This window comes from Papaver somniferum, chromosome 4, assembly GCF_003573695.1.
Source record: "Papaver somniferum cultivar HN1 chromosome 4, ASM357369v1, whole genome shotgun sequence".
NCBI classification, from domain to species: Eukaryota; Viridiplantae; Streptophyta; class Magnoliopsida; order Ranunculales; family Papaveraceae; genus Papaver; species Papaver somniferum.
In genome coordinates, this window is record NC_039361.1 from 143,547,869 (window position 1) to 143,569,464 (window position 21,596).

Below are 21,596 nucleotides of genomic sequence, written 5' to 3' on the forward strand. Positions count from 1 at the left end.
TACAAGTGTCTTAAAATGTGTCTCTACAAAATTTAATAACTTTAATATATATCTCATTTATCATTTCTTTTTCATTATAATTCCATTTTATTTCCCCTTCAAAACTCCAAATTACTTCCCCCCAAAATTCCCTCCCTTTCCAATTTTCTAAATCTCCCACATTATTTTCCTTCTTAAATTTCCCCCAATATTTTTTTCTCCTCAAATTTCCCCTCCAAATCTTTGTCTCACACCAAATTATTTAAAACATGATTTTCATTTATTCCCACCATTTATTTTAGTTCCCACCTTTATTTTGGGTTGTTGAAATTTAGAAAATATTTAATATTAAATAAAAATCTGGTCCTGAAAGCAAACTCGTCCAACTCTTTCTCTCTCACTTGTCTCTTCTCTAACTTCTCGAACTCAACTCTTCTCCGCTCGAAAAAACCAGAGAAAAAAATGAGTGAAATTGGGTTAGACAATTCAAGAGAAACCTAAATCAAACCGAAATGAGAAGTTAAACCAAAATCTTCTACTGATTTATGATTTTCTAAGCCTAAAAACTCATATGAAAAACCTTTTTACGAATCAAAATCTTTGATTTTGTAAACTGATTTTTGCTCTTAGATTGAAACTATCAGAAGCAGATTCAACTGCAGAAGTAGAAACCCTAGGAATCTCTATCCTCAGGTAAGAAAGATCCTTTTTACAGAAATCGAAATTTTGTTGATAAATCCTAAAAATTTGATTTCTAATTTTTGTTTTTTAAATTCGTAGAAGAAGATTATCAGAAGCAGATTCAATTGAAGAAGTAGAAACCCTAGGAATCTCTATCCTCAGGTAGGAAAGATCCTTTTTACAGAAATCGAAATTTGATTGAAAACCCTAAAAATTTGATTTCTAATTTTTGTTTTTGAAATTCGCAGAAGAAGATTGAAGTAAAATCCTTAAAGATTCAGGTATTACCTCTAAGCATATTTTCCAAGTTGTGTGTTTGATTTATGTTTTTATGAACTGATTTCCTTTTGAGGGCTATGTACTTGATATTTGGTGGTTTTGCATTTGTAGAAGTATTGAGCGTTGAGTTAGAGAATAAAGTTCTGTGAGTTTTGCTTGAAATTTAGTAGAAATGATTTCCATTTCACCGTGGATCTGTGAGTTTTGGTTGTTATTATAAAGTGTTTGATATTCATTTTAGAGAATAAGGTTCATGAGTATGATAGAGGTGTTTAATCTTTAACATGTTCTTGCAGTTGTGAAGTGTTGAGTGCACTTGTTTTTCTGCCAGTGTTTTAAAATGAATATTAATGCAAGTATGTGAGATGTTGCTTCTATGCACAGCTTCATCAGGTCTTTGCCATGTTTTAGGTGGTTTTTAATTCATGTTAGTGAAGCTACTGGTATATTCTTAATAGGATTTTTCTTTTGAATCACATAGAAATTCAACTCTTTCTTAAACTTGGGTGTTTATCGGATTTCAGTTTAAGTTGTAGAACTTTAAATTCAGATTCATCATTGTTTCTCAAGGTTAGTAAATTACAATCATAAATGTTGAATCTTTTTGTTTGTAGTTGATGTAGAGACCATATATCTGGGTTTGTCTTGTTTTAGTAATGTATTAAAAAAGTACCCTTATGTTGCAATTTTAGTTTCTGTTGGTGTTGATGCTTGTGTGAAGATTGTTAACTGTTGTATTTGGTCCTTGATTAACATACTATGTCATGTTGTTGTAGAATGGTGCTAGTAGGGGAGAAAGGTTGTATGAATGAAGAAGATAGGTTTAGTGATGTCTATAGAAAATGGGTGTCTAATTTTATCGATTTTGACTGGGTCAAGGTGGAAAGCAAGAGTCTTGGGTGTAAACTCTGCCCAGATTGAAACCTGGTGGTGGTAAACTTGAATAGGTTCAAGAGCATAGACAAATACATTGATGAACCTGCTATAATGGACTTTGAGGCCAAGCAAGGTTTTTATTCTCAAGATTTGAAGAATCCTGATTGGTCCGTTGTGACAATACATGTGGACGACTTGATAAAGCCCGATTTCGAAGAAATTCAATCTGTAACTGCGGATGATTCCAACTTGGTTGTGTTATTGGTTCAACGGGTGTAATTTGCTTCTGATGCTGTTGTAGGAAAATTAGTCTTTGTGTTTTGGCTCATTTTAGAACAACCTGTTAACTAACTTAAGTTTTACTTTATGTTTCATTCTTTGAATATGGTATGTTGGTATTGATTTATATCTTAATGTAGAGCAGTTAAATATGTTTTTGAATGTAGTTGTGCTGGCATGTATTGTTTATTGTGACTAATATGAGCAGTTTAATCTTTGAATGGGTTGTTGTAGTACTTGATTGTGTTATCATTTAACTGAAATTTCACTTTTTCTTTTAAAGTAGAATGTCCTCCAATCGAAGCAGTTCTGGTCAGTCTACATCAGCTATCACATCATTGCAGCAAAATGTATCCAGCTCGTCAGCAAAACCGAAGCTGGTTGTTGAAGTCAATATTGCTGGCAAGATCGAAGGAGATGCGCAGCGGGATTCTATACTAGGGTAGGAGAGCTCAAAAGGACTCATATTCCTATATCATACAAGGAGTGGAGGTTGGTCCCTGTCAATTTTAAAGACGATGTGTGGAATACTTTGATGGTATTATTACTAACTTATATTTCTTTTCTTGTATTAATATGTTATATGTGTAAGTCAAATTAGATCCTATTGATGATTATCGATCTTAATGTGTATATTAGGGTGAATTTTCATTGACTGTTGACCCAACAGTCTGTCGTGAAATCATTGAAGTGTCATTTCCACCGTATTATAGGCGATTCAAATACGAGTTAAGGCAGGAACTAAAACAGATAGTAAAATCTCTTAGACAAGCAGAAAAATCATCTCTTAGAGTAGAACAAGCAATAAGGGAGGGAGTTGAAATACCTGAGGTTGAGGAGGAAGATGAAGATGAAGCACTTCCAGAACTCACTCCAGAAATCTGGGAAAGTGTAAGAGCAGATGTTCCACCTGGGATTAATGGGATTAATCCAAATATCTGGGAGGAATTTGTGGATATGGAGAAAAATCCTGAAAAGATAGCAAAGAATAAGATGAATGCAGAGAGCAAAGCAAAGAACATTATCTACCATACACTTGGGAGGTGCACATACCACAACAAGAAGCATAAGTTAGTAAGTATTCATGTTCCTGATCTTCTTTTTGGTCTTCAGATACTAGTAACAACCTATTAACCAACCATTTATGTTTGTATTTGTATGACGAAATGAGCGAAAAAGTGGTACCACCGTCGACTACAGAGAAGTGGTTATACGGACATTTAAAACGTGATGGGACTGTCCATCCTAGTGCACTTGAAGTGCATGTAAGTTATTTATATTTGTAACAAGTAACTTTTATATATTGCAACTATATTTTTTCTACCAGCACCTACTATTTTGGGTCTTTCTAATCTCATTGGTAAATGGTACTTACTGCATCTACATTTTTTCATTCTAAATGCAGGGTAAAGTATCAGGGGATCTAGAGGAACAACGTTAAAGGAGATCAGTCAAGTTCTAGTAATGTGGTTTCAGCTGAACTAGAGGAGGTGTTTGGAAGAAAACGAAGTGGTGGGATTCGTGGCTACTCATCCCATATGTCGAAGAAGCAAATTGGAATGGCAGAAATTGCACATTATGCCCTTCAACAAAGAGATAATGAGAATGCACTTAAACTAAACAAAATCGAAGCCGATGTGGGGTTTATGGGCGGTAAACTGATTGGTATTGAAGGTGAATTGGGGTCCTTGGGCAGCACAGTGAATGTAAGTTTTAAGTTATGACTTGTCGTAATGTAGGCAATATGTTCAGGTTTAATAGTTAATAGACAACTATTTTATCTATTCTTGTTCTTAGGAGATGTTGAACTGCATGAAACGCAAGATGCCTACATCATCATCTCGCGCAGGCATTCCCAGCCCTGAGAAAGGGTCCACTTAGGTCATCAACTTGATCAAAGCTTGGATCATGCTGACGGTGTAACCAATGAACCTCCTTCCTTGCATGTTCAACTACTAGATAATAGAAGAAGAGTTGTTGCATCAGGATGTATTGTTGCTGGAGATTATGTTCATTGTAGAAAGGTGAAGCCAACAGAGAAGAGGGTCTATGTCGAGGAAGTTCATGATCAGTCTGCGTTAGTATGGGGTGGTCCACAAGGAGATTACGTTAAATTTTTGAAGGATCTGGAACTACCTACTTTTCTAATCTGGTCTGAGGATAGGTTACGGTTCGTGTCGGTCAAGGTATAATATCTTCCTAGTTTGTGATATTTTTGTGTTCTTTTGCGCAACGATGATAGGTTCAACACAAGCATAGCAACCAATTGGCATTGAGCATTAGTATATTCTTGTTTTTTGGTCTTTTTTTGTTATTTCAGCCTTAGCTGAGATCTTTTCTGCAGCAAGGACAGGTTCGACACTAGCACATGGAAAATTCAACTTGTTGCATCTAATAATTTGCTTGTTAGTGTCCTTTTTTTTTATCCATCCTTAGTAGTGTTGTCTAGCACAGTGAGGTTATGGTTTTTTGGGGTCTGTAAATGGCTATATTTACCTAATATAATGATCTTATTAATTTGGTGTTCACCAAAACCTTTTTAACTCCGCCAATGCTTGCGTTTCCGATCCCAAGCCCGGATAAAGGAGGAGGGAGAATGATTGATTTATACTCTCAGTATGAACTACTAATCATGTTTCCTTTCTTATCTTCAGCTGGTTGGTGGAAATGAAGGAGAGCTGCCCATACATGGTACTTTTCAGTTCCAATTCTATCTTATACAAGTGTACAACCAGGACATAATGATCTCCCACAAGTAAGTCGAAATTTTCACACTTACTACCCTATAAATGAATTCATGATCATATGAGAGGTAGACCATATATGATAGAGGCGGGAAACATACATATGAGAATTTGTTTAAATAGTAGGTATAACATTATAAGACTGAATGACTTGGGAAGCACCATTATCTTGTGCATTTATGTAATTGGGTATTGCTGTAACTGCAAGAAGAAGTGTGGACATAGCTACTGGGTATGAATTTTTGTATCTTTTCAACACATTTTTCCATTTATATCCATTTGTGGTCTGTAGGGTTTCTGATATTCATTATGATAATTCTCAAACTTGTGTTTTGATTTGCTTGTTTGAACTGCAGTTGAGGCCAAAGAAAAAGAACAATTAAATGCAGTGCAGAGCCGGAGAATTTGTTTTCTAGCATCTTAATTGGTACTTTTACTTCCAAAAATTGTCTGTTTTACTCAAGAACATCTTATTTGAAATTTGTGTCACAGGTCTGATTTTGGAATCTGTTACTGGTCTTTCAAGCCAGGTAAAATTCTTGAAATCAGCTACTCATCTATGATGTTCTTGATAAGGATCCTGATTAAGAAATTTATTTGTTTGTAGGTGTAAAAGTTAAGCCTTTGAAGCAACCCCAGGCACATCAGAAAGTATATGATGAGGTATAACTATATACTTTCTTTGTCTTGAAGTTAGTACAATAATTGTTTTAAGTACAATAATTTTTTTAGAAGATTGAGAATTATGTTACCACTTACCATTAAGCAACCCATCCACATATAACTAATCCATTCGATGCTCTTCAACCACTGAAATTCGAAATATTTGAATATGAATACAGATTTTAACATACATATTTCACATCATTGGGTATAGCTTTTCTGTGTGTTTCCACAACTGAAAACTGTATATAGTACCAGGTACCTAACATGTTTCATTAATTCTTTTGTCTCTCTTTGGAGACTGACTTGGCAAATCTTCAGAAGACGAAAAGGAAAGCTTTATGTTAGGTGGTGTTGGACTAAAGAAAAGTGGAAAGATCGGAACAAGATGCTCCAGTAAAGGTATATGTCTGCAAATTGTCCCCATTTTGATCTTGTCCTGTTTTAGTTATGGTCCTTTGGTATGTAAACTAACTCCTAGAGATGTTCCATTTACATCAGGTGCCACTATAAGGAAATCAAGAAGACAGTTGGATAAGCATAATATGATTTGAGTGAACAAGTTGTAGGTAATTTCTTATTTCTCAAGTTCTTGTAGAAATGTATCCACTGCCTATGCGCGCATGATGAGTTCCGGTGACAATGATTGAACAAGAAACCCAAAACATCCTCAATTTTGATCCCAAATTGTAGAGATAGACTTGTTATCTATAGTTTATTTTGTTAAATTTCAGTCATCTTACACCTGTAATTGTAACGATTGATTGTATGGATGGCTCCATATGTAATGCTGCAATTCCATATGTGATATAATAGAATGGATTGAATAATGGTTTCATATATGATTTGGAATGGAGTGGCTAGATACCTGTATTCTGGTGTAGGAAACCAAATGTGCAGGTGCGGGAAATTTTGAAATAATTTTTTTTTTTTTTAAAATCGGATTTTAATTTGAGACGTATATAAGAGTCGCTCAATTTGTTTTTCCGTCGCTTAAAATGGAAATTTGGTTCACTTACCAAACCGTGGATAAACATTTGTGAGACACATACGTCTCAAATTTTAATTAAGAGACGTTTATAAGCGTCTTTAAATTCGTCTCAAAGCATTCCCTACACCAAAATTGAGACAGTTGTATGTGTCTCAAAAAATCATGGCAACATTTATATATGTCTCAAAACCGTCGATTTGGTGTAGTGCCTATGACGGTTAATATACATTTATGTATATATACTTAGGTTATTTGAGCCACGACTTTTGTGACAATAACCTTTATCCTTGGAAAGGTTCTCATGTTATAGTGAATGAGCTTACGAATTCAACGAGCCAAGAATCACTCAATTACGAGTTATAACGATGAAGTTATGAGTGATTTATTAAAGTAACAATTTTAAGTGTTGCTGTAATTGTTACAGTTCGTTAGTAGGAAACAATCCATGGACTTTTTGTAACGGTTCACGGATTTGGGCCCAATTACGTGACTAAAAGGCTTTTTTGGTCAAATTGGTGATGTTTCCTTATCTAGGCAAGATGGCTATTAATCCAAACATGTTTGATTACCATATTAAAGTGTTTATGATAACTTTTAATTCTTGCCTAAGTTAAAATGTGATTTATTCACATAAATACAATATTTGCTAATTAATTATTTTGGCAAGAGTTGTAACTTAGGAAAGACTCCCAAAATTAGGAGAGTCTTGAAAAAGGAAAATAGCAATGCTTAGCTTTCAAGCTATCTTTCACTATAAATAAAGGGTTCGTGAGTGCTACACGTTTTCATCCCCTTTGGAAAATTGGTGTAAGCTCATAAGGTTGTTTTCCATGTCTTATGTTCTTCGTGAACAAGAGTGAGATAAAAGTCTTTGTATTGGGGATCACAAAGACGAGTTGGATTTAATCTTCGTGATTGATCATACAACTTGTAATCTAGATTTTTCACCTCTTGTCTATTCTAAGGTTTTCTCTTCTGATATAAAACCATTCAAGAGTTGTTGATCATAAACCCTAGGTTTTGATAGATTTCAGTTTCCGGTCGTATACCAACACTTGTTAGTCGAAATCGGAAGCTAGAAAGAAAACTTTTATTAAGGTATCTCGTAAAAATCCTTAAGAAGTTTTAAACAAGATATCTCTAGATTTATTCTAGTTGTCCTTGTTGTAGAATTATTAGGGTTTTCTTAACTTGGAAATTGATATTTGGAATCTCTCAAGTTCACTTACGAAAATCAGGTTCACGGACTCCTTGTGTGTACGTATACTGATTGTAAGATAAAACCCTAATCTACAAGTTTGTTTTGATATTACTTTTACCTAGTAATTGTTGTTATCAAAATAAACACAATATTTCCAAAACCTTGATTTACATCTAAAGGGAAATCAAATCGGTGTTTTGTGCAAACAAAAATCGAATCGTACCAATCGTGTTGTTGTATCTTCTAAAGAGAGCGTTGGGTTCTGCTAGAAGATTTACGAGAAGAATTCTTAAAGACAATCGGTGTTGTGCTAGGAGTTTTTGCTGAAGCAGGTATTACATCTAGTCCGAATAGGTAGCAGGAAATTGGTGTAACAGCTTATAATCAATGTGTGTTTATTCTGGACTAGGTCCCTGGGTTTTTCTGCATTTGCGGTTTCCTCGTTAACAAAATTTCTGGTGTCTGTGTTATTTCTTTTCCGCATTATATTTTTTATATAATTGAAATATCACAGGTTGTACGTAAGTTCAATCAATTGCGAATCCGACCTTTGGGTTGTTGATTAAATTGATTGATACTTGGATATTGGTTTTTGATACCGTTCAAGTTATTTCTTATATTCAATCGGGATCGCAAATTCATATTTGTTTGATTGCGGATTGAATTGAGAAATTGAGATATAACTCTTTGATATACTTTTCTTAAGATTGAGTCTGACTGTCTAGTTGATTCTCTCGAAAGTATATTGGAGTTAGTCCATACAGGTTGCCAAACGAATTATTGGGTGTGGTTGTTGTACCTCCGCTTTTTCATAAACACGCATATCCCATAAATTTTTGCAATATAAAAAAAACATAAATATTAATACTGCAAAATCATCTTCCAAATAACTTAGAATTTAAATGAATAAATCTAAAACATTGCAAGATGAAAATCGTTGGCAATAGATATGTGTAATCACAATATTTGCTATTTCAAACCCTAGTTATCCTTCTTAAAACACAAGAATAAGTTCTCATAAGAAGTTTCCTAGATATTATTTAATCAAGAAACAAAAAGTCATTTCACTTACTTTGAACACTTATCTCATATTCCCTATAATCATCAAGCTCATCTTCGATCAGATCAATCCTGGATTTGAGATTATCCATCTTGTCCTCAAGTCTTTTGGTTGAAGATTCGAGTTCACTCTTCAACGCACGTAATTGTTCCAAGATAAGATTCATAGTTAATGATAGATAATCAAAATGAGAAACAGTAAGATTCACATCGTAGGAGGAATCATGTTTGTCTTGACACATGTCATTATCGAAAGAACCAAAATGAACTTTCTTAGAGGGAAAAAGAACAGTCCAAATACCATTTTTTTTACTGGAAATATTTGATGAGGACATGATAGACAAAGGTAAATGAAATGCTTGCTTAGAGGGATGCAATCTTCCATCTTAAAAAGAAGAATATATGGGATAAATTCTTAAAAGAACCTTTGACCAAAATCCTAACAGAATTTTGGATATCCCTAAAAGGACTTTATTAGGTAAATCGTTTATGCACAAAAACGGTTCTTGGCTCAGAAGTTAGAGCACAAGAAGGAGATACAGAGAAAAGACATCATAAAATCAACAGAAATCTTTTCACAGCCCTCTGTAGATGGTGGATTTTCGACAAAGGCTAAAATCGTAAAACCATAATTGTACATATTCCTGATCCAACAATCAGATGAGTATTGAGGCTCATGTCTCTCATTGAAGCATGAAAACTCATGCCGCAAGAGTCTCTGACTAAGTTTATTGTCTCTCAGAGCATACGTGAATATGCAGTCTCTCAACAGAGGCAATGACATATCTCATGAATACTGAGCAATTTCAGCAATCACTTTTATATGGAATCAAACGATTGGACGGCTCCTAGACAGCTCGCCTGCTAGTATAGAGCGTAACGTCTTCAGGATGTAACAATGTTTTCCTGACTATATAAAAGACATGCATATAGAATCTTAACAATTGGACGGCTCCTAGATAGATTGCCTGCTAGTATAGAGCAATAACGTCTTCAAGATGTAACAATGTTTTCCCTGACTATATAAAAGAAATATGACGCTTCAACAAGCTCATATCGCTCAATTCTTGAATAATTAATGCTCCTAGTCGATCGCATTAGTATAAAGCCATCAATTAATTATTTCTAAATCATTAGATTCATTAACTGAATCCTTAGAAAATATTCTACGTTCTTCATAATATTTCATTACTTCAATTCATGGTTCTTCCCAGCAGAATTCCATGGGTTCATGATAAATATTCAACGTAGAGCATCTGAGCCGCTACCGAGTAAGCCCCGACCAAAATGGTGCAAGTGTATTCAGCAATAATGCATTAACGAGCACCTGAATGCACGAACGAACATTCAAAAATACGAAGGAACGATGAACCTATGCAAAATAGGAAGAAAAATAATAATAATAATAATAAAATATTAAGCTAAGGCGCTAGGGGACTGGGCCCACCGGCCGGCCAGTCATGTCGTGACCAGTCCCACGCCTAATTCCTTATTTTATCATATTTTATTATTTTTCCTTCATCTCATGAAAATTTCTTCATTTGAAAAAATATTCTTCATTTTAAGGAAACTCCTCAGTTTCATGGTGTTTCCTCCGTATCAAGGAAATAATAAAATTAGGAAAGGTGTTGCGGGACCAAGCTCACTAGTCGGCTGGTCATGCCCTGGTTGTGGCCGGTCCCACACCTTGCATTCCTTATTATTTTATTATTATTATTTCCTTCATCCCATGAAATTCCTTGGTTTCATGATATTTTCTTCACGTCAAGGAAAAGATATAAATTAGGGAAGACTCGAGGGACCGGGACCGGGCCTTAGCCGGCCGATCATGCCCTAGTCATGGCCGGTCCCATACGCCCCTTATTTTATTATTATTAATTATCATGGTTTCCTTCATCTCATGGAAACTCCTTCACTTTAAGGAAAACTCCTTTATTTCAACAAACTCCTTGATTTCATGGTATTTCCCTAAAATCATGAAAATAATATAAATTTAGGAAAAGTGCCATGGGACGGGCTTGTTGGTCGGTGGGACATGCCTTGGCCATAGCCGATCCCACACTTCATGATTTCTTATTTTATTATTATTATTTCCTCATCTTATGAAGTTTCCTCAGTTTGAGCAAAAACCTTGATTTCTTCATATTTTCTCAAAATGTTGCTCAAACGCGTATCAGAAAATATCAAAATTCTCAGGACTGGGACACGAACACTTTGGTAACATGAGCATATTACCTTAATTGACCAAAGTTGGCTCTTTGTCTTGCAAGAGGCCGGTCCCGCACATTTTCATCATTTGACCTAATTTGTTCACATTAGGTTCAAACTCTTCCAAACAACTTGGAATTTCATAAAACGATCGTCAGTCGGTCCCATGACCGACCAGGGCCGGTTTCATGACCCCTTGGTCGGTCCTTCATCTCTTCATAATTTATTAGGTTTTATCACCTAAGGTTCAAACGAACATTATTTTAATGAAGGATTAAACCAGCATTTAATCATCTTTTCACCAACTGGTCTTCAAGAGACTTTGGTATTTTGCTCACTAGAGCATCTGGGCGCTACATGGTCGATCCATCATCCCATGTATCCGGTCCCTCCTTCACTCCATGGTTGATTTTCAATAAATCATCAATTGATCAGCAATTGATCGAAATTAGGGTTTTCAAATCCAAGGTTCACAATCCCAGATTCAAACTCTAATAATTTTACGTTGATCCCATGATCAACATTTTAATTAATTATACTCGGTTCAGTTGCCAGTATTTTAAATAATATTTTATTTTGGTTCTCTTACCAATAATTCATCAAACAAGCAACATTCGCTCAGATGAGCAATATTTGCTCAGACTAAGGAATATTGGTTCAACTATCAATATTCAACAATTCATCGAATGAGCAATATTTGCTCACCTTAACTATCAACATTTACTCGAGAATTATACCTCTGTCTCAACAGACACGATCAATTCAAGAGTCTTAGAACATTTGCAAATTACGCTCGACTCAGCAATACAAGGACTCATCGTCCCATAAAGTCAGCAACTAACTGACTAAATACACGTCTGCCTTGCAAACTCCACAATCACGAGACATCAATCGTGTCACATGGGGGGATATTAACTAGGGTTTTGGTCTGGCGGTCTACTACACGTGTGTTCATACACACGATGAGAATATGAGCAAGTCGTGCAATCAGTTGGAGGAGTTAGCAAAGTAGTGGATGGAAAATCAACCAAGTCTCCGCACGATGAGCAACTGGTTTTAACACGATTTTCACTTCCCCACTCTTTGACTCCAGCAACTGTCACACTTCATGGGATCAAGGTGTTTACAATTCTAGCAATATAAATAAGTCTCTGAATCATGATTGAAAAACAAGATAATCTCTCGTCAACAGACAACAAGAGATTAAGAACTCAACATCTGAGCGATTACTCTCAACAGAGCAAATTCAATCAATCAGAACTTATCTTATTTCTTCACACAGAATACACAACACACCTACAATCTTTGATCACCATTGATCTCACACATTTCTCAGCTTCCCTCCTACATATCGACCCATCCTCTCTTGTGACCGAATTGACTATGGAACGGTCATTGTCTTGGTTTAGGCCGGAGTCCTACAGATTGATCTCTCGAACTTAAAGCACTCTCTTCTTGCAGTGCATCTGTGTGAGGTTAAACATTTCGCTCGGTTCGAGGAGTCTCTTCCGCACGGTCGTCTCCTCAATTCCGTAAAAACCAACAAATCGTTTTTCCCCATCTACACCCTCTTGAAGATTATGGTCCTTTTTCAAGGGAAAACAAGAACAATCTCAGAACCTGTTACAAGTTGTAATTTCTCCCATCCAATAAAGTATCGGGTGGATTCTCATGAGAACAGGAATATTTTGTAACTCCTTGTTTATGATTTCTTTTTATAGAGGGACAATTAGGAGACGTCTTCCTTTCATACAATGTTCTGAAGTCCCTGTTTATCGGTTTTCTAAACTATGAAAGGTTCTGACAATCTCTTTCGAAGGTGATGTAGATTTCTTATGAGATTTTCTTTTCTCCTTCTGATAACTTAAATTAACAGAAGAAGATTTTTTAAGAACCTTCGTGCAAGCTGTCTCTGGGTGATCCTGTTTTTTATACAAGGGATACAATTGATTTGTCGTGCCATTGTTTTTTATGTCTTTCTCATTATAAGGATTTGAGATTGAAATTTTTTCAGGAGTAATAAGCAAATTGAGTTTAAAAGAGTTTATCGAAGATAATCGATTATTCTTCTTGAAATCACGATTGCGAGATGTTGCATTTTCTTGTCTTAATTTCTTCAGTTGACATTCCATATTTTTAATCCTTTTAATCCAGGCTTCTTTTTCTAGTTGAAACATACTCTTCATTGAGTATAAATCTTTGGTTAAAAGATCAATTTTCTTTTCTGGAGAAGTGAGATCGTTTATCATGGAGCAATCAGAGCTGTTAGAAAGACAAGTGTGATTATCAGTAAAGTAGGTGAGAGAACATTCACAGACATCTTCCTCAAGACAGTAGTCAAGAGTTTCCATCTATGCCTTGGTTAACTCAGTAACCTCCTTATTAGGAAAACCAGAATTTGTGAACACTTTTATGGTACTTGAAACAAGTTCCATTATCATAGTATTTGTGAACTTTTCTATCCTATTCATTGATTAAAGAAAAATTCTTTTGAGACTTTCTTTTATTCTGTCTTAGAATTTTCTTTAAATGTTGTAGAAATAGTGAAAAAGTTGAATTAAAGCAATTCTCATCCTTTGTATCAATTAATTCAGGACATAGAGACTTTACATCAGATGTAGCAACAGGATTGCAAGTCATGCAAATATTTTCTCTTTTAATCAGTTCAAGATCAAAAATCTTTAGCTTTCCAACAAGAGTATTTTTGAAAAGGGTTTCTAGGTTATTTCCTTCAACAATGGCATGTTTCTTAGAATCGTATCTGGATGGCAACGATCTGAGAATTTTCATCACAATGTCCTTTTCATGAATAATCTTACCCAATGCAAAGGATGCATTAACAATTTCAAACACTTTAAGATTAAACTCATCAAATGATACTTCATCAGCCATACGAAGGTTTTCCCAATTAGAATTTAGGTTTTGAAGCCTAACTTCATTTTCAGAGGTATTCCCTTCAAATACGGTTTCTAAGATATCTCAAGCATCTTTAGACCAAGTGCACATAGTCACATGGTGCTAAAGATCTGGGGTAATGACATGTATGATAGCATTTAAGCCGTCAGAATGTTGCTTTGCATCAAGAATCTCGCCAGGCTCATACATACCAATATCCTTTACAACAGTTACACCGTCTACTGTAACCATTGGAGGAATATAGTCATTAACAACATAAACCCATGATTGAAAATCACGTGATTGGATAAAGACACGCATAACAATTTTCCACCATAATTAATTCGAGCCATCGAAGACTTGCGGTACATTTATAGAAATAACGCTTATGTCCATAGAGTCAGATTGCTACAAACACAAACTTATGAGGTCTTAAACGTGTTTGCTTGCTCTGATACCAATTGAAAAAGCGTGGGTCTAACAACCACACCCAATATTTCGTTAGGCAATCTGTATGGACTAACTTCAACATTATTCCAAGAGAATCAACTAGACAATCAAACTCAATCAAGGAAAATATATCCAAGAGTTATATCTTCGTTTCTCAATGTAATCAGCAAATCAAACAGATAGAATCTGTGAGCCTGATTATATGAGAAACAACTTGAACGGTACCAAAGACCAATGATTTACCAAATGATTGAACTACGCACAACCTGTGATATTTCAATTATATAGAAAATATAACGGGGAAAAGAAATAACACAGACACCAGAAGTTTTGTTAACGAGGAAACCACAAATGCAGAAAAACCCCGAGACTTAGTCTAGATTTGAACACTACACTGTATTAAGCCGCTACAGACACTAGCTTACTACAAGTTAACTTCAGACTGGAATGTAGTTGAGCCCTAACCAAATATCACACCGATTAAAGTACAGTCGCGTTCCTTGCGTCTCTGAATCCCAACAGAACTTGACGCACTTGATTCCTTTAGCTGATCTCACCCACAAATAAGAGTTTCTACGACCCGAAGTCGAATACTTTATAAGCAAATCTGTCTTCCACGGAAAAGTCTATTCTGATAGATAAATCTGTCTCCCAAAGAAATACCTACGATGTTTTGTTCCGTCTTTTGATAGATCAAGGTGAACAGGAACCAATTGATAATGCGGTCTTATATTCTCGAAGAACAGCCTAGAAATATCAATCACCTCACAATAACTTAACTATATGGTAGTAGAACAAGTTATTGTGGAATCACAAAGAATGAGACGAAGAGCTTTGTGATTACTTTTTATATCTTACCTATCGAAGATAAATCTCGAGCAAATATTAGAGAATATAGTACTCAACACGATAGAACAAGTAAGATTAGAACACACAACTACAGAGAAAATAGTTGGGTATGGCTTCAGATCCCAAGGAAGTCTTTAAGTCGTTAACCTATAATGGTTTTAGGAAAAACCTAGGCAAAAGGAGAATCGACTCTAGTCGCAAGTAGTATCACACATGAGGTGTGGGTATTAGGTTTTCCAGTTGCTAGAGTTCTCCCTTATATAGTTTTCAAATCAGAGTTTGATAGCTTTGAAACAAAGCAATCAATATTCACAGTTAGATGAAATCCCGATTTAAGATTCAAGCTAAATTTGCTTAAAACCAAAGCAATATATCTGCACCGTTAGATGGTCTCAGCTTGTTACACACAAATGAAATATACCTTCATTTAGATATGGGTAACCGTACCTAAACGTGTATATTGGGTTGGCTCAATAACAGTTAACCGAAGTTAGCTATATGAACCTAATTGTACTAACCACATTCATCTAATACTTCTATATCAAATGATAATCAAATGAATCTAATTGTGTTACTCATAGAGTTTCTCAATTTTTTATGTTCTCATAGAAGTATACAAGACACAATTGAAACAAAATATTGATTCAAAAGAATCAGTTCATGAACATTTTAGCCACAATTTGCAAAGATTGCATTCCTTAATTTATAAATGTATTTTTTCATGAGTATGAAATCATACTTAACCGATTTTAGAACTTAAACTAACTCAGTTTGCAAACGTACGCAAACTAGAATTCCGGACATTGGTCATGTACGACAGTTTGCAAACGGGTGTGCATACTGTCGTTCCGGGCGGAACTCAGGTGAAACAGTTTGCAAACGGGTATGCAAACTTGGTTCTTGAACTTTAACAGTTAAAAACGTTCGCATACAGGTATGCATACTTGGTTCCCGGACCTACATCATATTACAACAGTTTGCATACTGGTATGCATACTGTGCTATATCCAGACAATGGTTTAATTGTTTTAAACTCCTGTTTCAATCATTGAAACATCCTTATAAGACGACAGTAGATGTCTCACACAAATTATTAGCTTATAAGTAAATTTCAAGTGATCGAATGATCAATACGAAACATTCCGAGTCTATATCGAATGACTGTCTCATACAAATCATGTAAGATGCAAGGCGATTTTCACATGATCATTTTTTGACTCATTATTTGGTTTCAAACAAATAAATTGTTTCCAACTAAACTCATCAAGAATAATGATGAACGTAGTTAAAGAAAAAATCTTTCCAACACATATTTCGAGAAATATACAAGCGAGTTAAACTCAGCTCGAAATATCAAATGTGTATAATGTAAAATCTATATAGCTATACGACTTAGTCTCAATTGGAGATAGAATAGAATAAATTTCTGAGTGATAGATAAGTTTTAGTCTCTACATACCTTTTGTTGATGAAGTTCCTTCAAGATCTCCTCAGTGGATCTTTGTCTTCAATCGATGAACGCCGTGAAGTCTAAAGCTCAACTACACATTCTACCCTAATCCAAGACATAGCTATAAGTAGTCTAGAAATCAAGACTTATAGTTTTGATCACCTAAACTTGACAAACAAGCTTGAGATAACAACGTTTGCGAGTTCGACCGAGCAGTGCTCTAACAATTACTTCTAGTAATCTTAATTCCTAGAATTACACTAGCTTCACCCAAATCTTTCATTTCAAAGTTAGAGCTAAGCATATTTTTAGTTTCTTCAACCACTGAAAAGTTTGAACCAAAAATAAGCAAATCATTCACATACAAAACAAATCATGATGCATGCATCATTGTCAAACGTATAGTATATGCATTTTCCAATTTCTGAAACTATTTGATTTATCAACTTTTCCATGCGAATGCTTAGAAACATGTTTCAAAACATAAAGTGACTTATCCAACTTAAAGACTGTTTGTTCTTGATCAAAAACAACAAAACCTTCAGGTTGGTCCATGCAAATCTCTTCTTCTAATTCACCATTTAAGAAAGCTTTTTTAACATCCATTTGATGAATAACAAAGTTATCAACAACAATCAAAACACGTAAAAAAAGTTAATCTTGTCGTAGGAGAATAAGTATAAGAAAAATCTATATTTTTTCTTTGTCTAAAACCTTTAGCTACCAACCTAGCTTTGTATTTGTTTACTGAACTATCAGGGTTCATTTTTAAGTACCCATTTACAACCTATTGGTTTACAACCACGGGGTAATCTGCTAAGTGCCAAGTTCCATTAAAAATATGGGAGTTCATTTCATTATTTATGGCTTCCTATTAACAACCAGATTCCATGAAATTAGGTGCTTATTGAAGACTAAAAGGGTCTTCCTATAGTGTATAAACATAAAAGTCAGAACCATAGTCCCTCTTAGTCCTAGTCCTTTCGTTGCGCCTAGGTTCAACTTCAGCGTCTCTAGTTTCTTCATTTTTAGGTTCTTGTATTATAAGTTCAGAAATTAACTAGGTAGAGAACCCCCACTATTTCTAGATTTAAAAAGAAGTCTATCTTCAAAGAAGTCAGCATCAATAGATTCAATAACTACTTTGTTATTGAGATCAAAAAATGTATAAACTTTACTATTTTGAGCATACCCAATAAAAGCACATTCATAAGCTTTATTAGCTAACTTTGATCTGTTAGGATCAGGAATACGAACATAAGCCAAACAACCCCATACTTTAAAATAAGAAACATTTAGTTATCTGTTTTTCCAAAGTTCATAAGGTGAATTTTTTGTTTTTGAATTTGTAACACGATTCAATAAATAAAAAACAATCAACAAAATCTCTTCCCCCTAATGAGAGACAACAGTAGAACTAACTAAACATGCAGTCACAACAGTAGTAAAAGTACGATTCTTTCTTTCAAGTTTTCCATTCATTTCGGGGTTATAAGGAGCATTTTTGTTATAGCATTGCTCGGTTGAACTCGCCAACCGTTGGTATGTCAAGGTTGGTTGTCATATTTTAGTATCAATACTCAAAATTCGCTTGATTAGAGTTACTATAGTCAACTTTGTTAGGTTAAACTAGGAAGTCTAGAAATACTGGGTTATACAAGTATTACTTTGAAGACCTGAACCTAAAGATTATTGACATTAGCGAAGACATCACCGTTCTACTTGAGGTTAGTGATACAATACTTGACTTGTTTCCATTTCTATTTTGTTAACTTTCAAGTCGTTTAGATTGAAAATACAACATGTGAAGTTATATACATGAAACTCTAGTATTAGAGACTTAATCATATTATTATGATCAAAGTTTCCAAGAAGAATATACAAGTTGTTTTACAACTTAGGTATATTGAATTACGAAGTATAATGCTTATCTTTTAAACTTCGTAATTGCGATATAGACATAATCTTTGTAACTTGTAACTATGTATTATATAATGAACTTAGGATTAATTTTATGCCTAGAAAATTATGTTTGATTACATGAGTTTAAGGGAGTAGAATTATGAACTTGTTTCATAGTTAAAAGAAACCAATAGGATTGGTGGTCCAGTTTTCATCGAAGATCTAAAGAAGGGTCGATCCCTGCTTTTGTTTAGGAATCATAGTGGTACCGATAATTGCCTATGTTGGGAGTCAAGGTGGTACGGATCCTTACCTATGTTGGGAGCCAAGGTAGTACCGATCCTAACTATATGGGAATCAAAGGTTGGGTTAGCAGTAAATGGTGTCAACTTGTTCATGAATGTATAAGTACGACAGAGATTCAAATTCTTCTAAATGGATCACCATGTAAATACTTCAATCCAACACGGGGTATTCGTCAGGGCGATCCATTATCACCTTATTTTTTGTTGATCACAATGGGGGTCCTCACAAGAGCTCTTGCTAAGGCTGAACAAGAGAAAAAAATACAACGTATCAAAATATATAAAGATGCACCACAACTGACACATCATTTGTTTACAGACGACTGCTTGTTGTTTGTTAAGGTTGATATTCAATCTACTTGATTTCATTAACAAATTCAGTCCAGCCTCAGGTCAGCAAATCAATTTCCAATCAGTTGATTTTTTCTTAAAACATATACATCCACGACATTACAGAATTTTATCGAGTAGACTCAATATGAAGAAAATATCTCTTGAAGAAAGATATTTGGGTTACTTCTAAACAGAAAGAAAACAACTTCCTTATCAAGTTTGGTTGATATATGAAAGTGAGATTAACTATGGATTGGAAAATTCATGAATCAAGTTGGCAGGCCTGTAATAATGAAGAGTGTTCTCAACAAAACTATCGCTAAAGAGATGGAAAAAGTTCCACACAACTTCTGGTTGGGCAAAAAATACGGTAAATGACTCTACTGAATATATTGACTTAGTGTTGGTAAAGAAAAATCTAATGATGGAAGGGTTTTCGAGATCTTTCTTGTTTTAATCAAGCTTTGTTAGCCAAAACTTCTTGGAGATTATTTAACCAGAAAGAACAACTTTGAGCTAACGCTTTGAAACAATGTTACTTCCCAAATACTAATACACTTTATGCAAATAAGAAGAAGAATTCCACTTGGGTCTGGTAGAGTATTTATGACATCATGGAGTTTGTACGCAATTTCAGTTTATGAGTTTTAGGCGATGGTAGTGAGATTCAAATTTGTAAGGATAGATGGTTACTTGGTAAATTTAATCCACCAGTACCTGCAGCCTCAAATGAAGAAGCAAACAATTATATTTTGGTGTCAGACTTAATTGACCAAGACACAAAGGCATGAAAAATTCATTTGGTGCAACAATTATTTACTCAAGATGATGCAAAGATTATACTTCAGAATCATATTCCTATAACAAATGAAGACAAGTTGATTTACATTCTAACAATAAATTGACAATTATCAGTCAAATCAACCTATCAGAAGTTAATGGATGTTAAACACAACAATATGAATCAATATGATGAAGCAACTGCCAGATTCTGAAAAAAATTATGGATCTTAAATACTACGCCTAAAGAAACACTTTTTGTGGATATGTGTTACAAATTATGGAGGAGAAACTTGAAAAATGGAGGAGTCATAACTCATGAAGTTTCATTTAAAGATTGACAAGAGTCATGAGTTATGGAGGAGAAACTTGCAAAATTTGTAATCACAGAGTAGAAACAACTAAACATATTCTTATGGAGTGCACTTTCTTGAGATTAGTATGGCTGGCAGTACCAGGAGCAAGCCAAAGTATACATAGAAATTGAGACAATATAATAGAGTGGATAAGAAGTTGGTTTACTGATACAATTACTACATTGGATGATGATTGGATAGTGAAATGGAAAACACGGCTTGGGAGATATGGAAAGCAGATGCAGTTGTGTATTTCAAGATATACGACCAAACCCAGTTGGCGTTATAAGGTGTATTCAGATGTTAAATGATAGTACTTGAAAGACAATGAAGCTGAAAAGAAATAATGCAATGTCTATCCATAAAAAGTGGGAAACATTGGAAACCACCAGAAACCCCATTTTCTCCTTTTGTTATGATGCATCACATAAGGAACATCACAATGTACATCATACTGGCATAAGACTAATTATTCCAAATTTTACAGGTACTTATGAACAAGGGAAATGTATATATGCAAACAAATACATAAATCGGAGCAGGATGAATGTGGTGGATGATGTTGGCTATGGAATGGCCAGATGGGACTGGAATACCTTACACGTGTTTTGAACTAGATGCACAAACAATAGCTGATCCAATTAACGAACATCACCAACTAGCTTGGGAAAATCAGTCTTTGATTTTGGATAAAATTATGTTGAGCAATAACCCTCTATGGTATTGCAAATTTAGAAGAGAGAATCTAATAAGTCAGCAGACAATTTGGCTAGGCATGCAAGGATATTTAAAATGTCGAGAGTTTGTTCTTCACATCCACTAAGTTTTGATGCAAATGCAATTCTGGAGGATAATATAAGTGTAACTCATTTTCACCAATAATAAATTTTCTTCTTACTAAAAATAAAATAAAAAATTAATTACATGTGGCATTGTGTAGGTGACTGCTACAAAGAGACAGTAATGTTTTAAAATGAATTATATGAGTTTCATATCTGATAACAATAAATGTTGTATATGCTGAAGTTTTATTAAAGCATGAGTTCACATTTTACTTTATTTTATTAGAATTTTACAATACATGTAATTTTTTATTCTTTTTATCGGAAACAAAAAATATTTTGGTAGATATTTTTTGAAAATGCAGATTCATATTATTTAAAATACTCCACAAACCGAAAGCACGACCAAATCCAAAATCCCACGACCGCAAAGGCCCGCAGTTGAATAACTGTTAAAAAAAAGTCAACCGACTTGTACTTTGTACTCATCCATATAATCTTGAGACATGATCTAAATATAAAATCTTATAAAAT

At 34.6% G+C, this 21,596-nt stretch overlaps 1 long non-coding RNA gene across 7 annotated transcripts; it reads left to right on the forward strand.

Annotated features, from left to right (window-relative positions):
• The first annotated feature begins 335 nt into the window (after positions 1–335).
• LOC113271446 lies at positions 336–6,382 on the forward strand. 7 transcript variants are annotated; one of them, XR_003322160.1, is made up of 12 exons: positions 336–672; positions 760–822; positions 909–941; positions 2,378–2,632; positions 2,734–3,359; positions 3,500–3,800; positions 3,892–4,280; positions 4,749–4,849; positions 5,195–5,368; positions 5,446–5,501; positions 5,823–5,903; positions 6,003–6,382. It is a non-coding gene; the product is annotated as an uncharacterized LOC113271446 (long non-coding RNA). The 7 variants fall into 7 exon arrangements; XR_003322156.1 differs by having other exon boundaries at positions 337–672; positions 763–822; positions 5,802–5,903; XR_003322158.1 differs by having other exon boundaries at positions 337–672; positions 766–822; positions 5,802–5,903.
• The last annotated feature ends 15,214 nt before the right edge of the window (positions 6,383–21,596 follow it).